Raw genomic sequence first — 4345 nt, forward strand, 5'->3', positions numbered from 1 at the left:
ATCCTATAATATACAGATATGAATCAAGTAGACACGTCAATGTAAGTGACAAACTAATCACAATTCATTGTAACATATATTAGATATCATTCTATTGTGGAATTAGTTTATAGCATCACTCTGCAGTACCCTCTTGAGTACCAAAAATAAAAATAAAAATAGAGTTTCTGAATCTGCAAAATTGAGGATTCGATTCTATAATCTGATAAGTTCACATACAGTCATACACCTATTTTTTTAACTCTGTCTAAGTCTATATGATGGCTTGTCTCATGGAGGAGAGAGCAATGAGAATAGGTTAGACTTTGTGGCTATAGCAAGCTCAAATTGTGTCGGACCACTTTGATCATCTGCCACAGAGTGTGGCTTGCAAAGGCATATTCCCATTTTAAAAAATCTTGCTGTCTCAAATTCTGGTTCTGCTTGTCCAGATTTTATCTTTACAATGTCCTATATCTATAAGCACATGCAGAATTAGATTTGAACCAAACCCTAAAAAGGATAAAAGCACCACTCAAATTCCATGGTTTTATGTTCTTTTAAGAACTTAAAATTTGTCAGTAATCAATACAGTTAGAGGGAGACCTTGATTTAACATCTAGGTCTAGTAGTTTATCTTTTTTCTGATCACATTTCTTCCTTATTTATTTCATTTCCCTTTAAATTGGTGGGTAAATTTGACAGCTCTAAGAGAGGCCCTAATAGCAGTGTCAAGGGCCAAGGACTGAGCAAGCTTGTCTTCATCACCCCTGTGTCTCAACAAGGGCTGCACTAAATGTCTAACTTTAGGATTTGGCTCAACACCAAACACCTGGAAATGGCTTTCAGCCAGACATGAACACAAAGCTGAGCGGTGGGTGAGCAAACGCATCTGTCTCCTCTTGTTTTTCCCTTCTCAGCTATTAGGTAAATAAGGTAGCTATTAAATGATGACTTACACAAAGCCTACAATTTGAGTGTTCACATTTCATCTTACCCACATTTATCAGGCTCCTCAGTAAGCAACATTTTGACAGTCTTTGGTATGAACACCAGTTTGACTTCTACTAAATACTATCTTTGAGGATGAATTTCAGCCTGTTTTCTTCTGAGATCAGAATGTGCACATGAACATGTCTGGTGTCCAATTTTTTGGCATGGGAAATTCAAAACTGATCCGTTTTCTTCTTTTTCTTTTTTGTTGTCTCTTAAAATATTTTCATTAAAGCTATATATATATTTTTAATATATTTTATTGTTGATAGTATTACAGATATCTCCCATTTCTTCCCCCTTTCCCCCTCCTCCCAGCCCTAACTACCCCCCCCCCCCGGGGTTTTCACCACCCTATTGCTTGTGTCCATGGGCTAAAGTGATAGGTTCTCAATTGCTGGTTTCTGCATGAGCATGTTCCGAGGCCCCTCCACACATGTCTGTGTCAGAGCACTCAGGACTCCTGACTCCATTTCTTCACCCACAGAAACCACATTTCCTTTCATTCCTCACTTCACCAATCCACAAACCCTTTAACCACCCCTGAAATATGGAGATATTTCCCGACATCTCCACAAATATAACAGAAAGCTTTCGTGGTCTCATGTAACCCAACTTATAACCATATGCACGCCTTGTGTGACCAAGAAAATCACTCATCTCCCTAGTATGTCCAATTCAGGATTCTTTGCAATAGACCATGGTACATGGAACTTGAAGGCTAAATTCTGATGCTATGGATTTTAGGGGAAGCAGGCACACATACAAAATCAGTGAAAGCAATGCCAGAATTGAATGCTTTATCTTTTCAAGTATACAGCTTGTTCACTTTTTATTTAAGACTAATTTTTGCTTGCTTTCTGGAGGAAAATTGTTATTTTTCTTTGGTCTCAGAAGAACTCTACATAAGTATGTTTTAAAACAAAATACATAACATAATTATGAGCTCATAAACCATTTATACTCCTAATGAACCCAACATAAATACATGAAGTAACAATAAGTACTTTTATCCTTGATTATTATTAATGAAAACCTTTAAAATGCTTCTGCATACAAGGTCAGTACCGCCTGTGCACCTCCTTGGGTTCCCTGGGTCATCTATACCATTTCAGGCATCCAAATGACCACCTAACCTGTGGAAACTCTGGTCAGCACCCCATAGGTGCCGCTGGACAGCCCTCAGCCCCAGAAACCCATGTCTCACTTCCCACTCAGAGTTTCTCTGTTGGCACTTTGAGCTGAGGACAGGAAGGGAACCTACTCTCCACTCACACAGGCATGACCCACAGCGTGGGGGAGTTAACACCCATGCTAGCTTCCTGTGGCAGCCAAAACAAATGACCATAGCCTGGGTAGCTTCAACAATATACATGTATAGCCACAGTTCTAGATGCTGGAGGTGTCAAGCTCAAGGTGAACTCAGATTTGGTTTCTTCTGAGGCCACTCTCCTCGGTTTGCACATAGTTTCTTCTTTCTGTGGCCTCACATGGTCTTTCCTCTGTGTACACGCACCCCTGGTGTCTCTCTGTCTGAATTTCCTCTTCGTATAAGGACATGGTCAGATCGAATTAGGGCCCACCCTAAAGGCCTCGTTTTAACTTAATCACATTTTAAAGTCCTATCTCCAATACAATGTGATGTTCAGCAATATTGGGATTAGCCCTTCAACATGTTGATTTTGGGAGAGCCCATGAGTGACCAATGGGGGAAGGAGAGTGATGAATAAATTCTTATTTCTTTCTTCCCCTCGACCAGCGGTTCTCAACCTGTGGGTCGAGACCTCTTTGGCGGTTGAACGACCCTTTCACAGGGGTCGCCTAAGACCATCCTGCATATCAGATATTTACATTATGATTCATAACAGTAGCAACATTACAGTTATGAAGTAGCAACGAAAATAATTTTATGTTTGGGTCACAACATGAGGAACTGTATTTAAAGGGCCAGAAGGTTGAGAACCACTGCCCTAGACAGATAGTCCTGAATCACATTTTAGGTAAGGCTATATTTTGTGATACAAAAGGTAGACACTTATAACAATGGACCGCTGGCATGTTGATGTTGACTTTCCTTCTTTCTAAGCCTGGATTCCATGTCCCTCACTCCTTCTGTTCCCAGGATCACATATGCCAACAAAAGACTTGCTTCCTTGAGAACCCAGGCTAAAACAACTAAGCTCTCTCATGTCACCTCTACAACAACCATGCCAGATATGTCTTTTTATTTTTAATTCACAGATAAAGAAACAGAAGAACCAGAGGAGATAAATGACTTGCTCAGAGTCACACAGCTAGTAAGCTACCAAGTCAGAACTCTAATTTCAATTTTCTGACACCCAATCCTGCATTATTTCCCAAGTACCATAACATGTCCTAGCAATTCTATATGCACAATCTTATAAAATTTAATTTCCATTTCCCATACCAATTTTGAAAACAATTTAAATGTACTACAGATAAGACATCCCAAGTATATAATTCATCTCCCTATTTTTTAAATTCTGTTCCTTTCCTCTCTCCCCACAAGCCTGAGCTTGGTATTCCTTTTTTTTTTTTTTTCAAAGATCACCTATATCTTAAGTTTTTCTTTCTTTAATAGAAATTATATAAATTACAATGTCTTTATTGGCACTATCACAAACTATGACTTTCCAAGCAAACTGCATCTCACAGTCTAATTAGTGAGACTCATATCTTAATCAAAGCTTAACAGTTTAATCGCTCATTAAATGTAAGAGTAATTTAGTGTCCTACTATGCAATCATTATTGTTTCCTGAAAACCTGATGAGATGAGGTACAATAAATGCAAACTGAAATATTGCCTGTAGAAGGTTATTTATTATTTCTTCCAGCTAAAAACATTCATAACAGAAATTTATTGGTCCATACTCCCTTCATTATAAATATTTTATGTTCTGCCTCAGGGATCTATGTCTTAGCATTTAAATGTCTCAATCTTGTGTCAGTAACAGGAAGAACAAGTTCACTGGGTGGAATTTTTGCCCTTTACCTCAGAATGTTATAATAATAATAGGCTATAAATATGTTATAATTATGCCTTTGATCACTGCTGTAGTTTTCTATTCAGAATGAATTAAATTCAAAACTAAAGCTGAGCTGGTAGACAAAAAATGACAGTACTTACCTTAAGCTAAAATTTACTGAAATCCATATAAATATAGTGAAAATATTTAGAGTGGCAAGGATAATACTACACCATTTTCCTCTTCTACATTAATGTGAATTAGCACCTATCACTACCTTTGTATTGCTTTGCATCTAAGTAAAGCTTTATATTCTTACTGCTTTTTAAAAATGTATTTTTCTTGATTTCAGAGAGGAAGGGAGAGGGAGAGAGAGATAGAAACA

At 37.9% G+C, this 4345-nt stretch overlaps 1 non-coding gene across 1 annotated transcript; it reads right to left on the reverse strand.

Annotated features, from left to right (window-relative positions):
• Positions 1 to 242: 242 nt before the first annotated feature.
• Positions 243 to 369, reverse strand: LOC139015890 (small nucleolar RNA SNORA28). The gene has a single exon (XR_011472540.1). It is a non-coding gene; the product is annotated as a small nucleolar RNA SNORA28 (small nucleolar RNA).
• Positions 370 to 4345: the final 3976 nt, after the last annotated feature.

Source organism: Myotis yumanensis, unplaced genomic scaffold, assembly GCF_028538775.1.
Source record: "Myotis yumanensis isolate MYYU_CA2020_CCGP unplaced genomic scaffold, mMyoYum1.0.hap1 SCAF_8, whole genome shotgun sequence".
NCBI lineage: Eukaryota > Metazoa > Chordata > Mammalia > Chiroptera > Vespertilionidae > Myotis > Myotis yumanensis.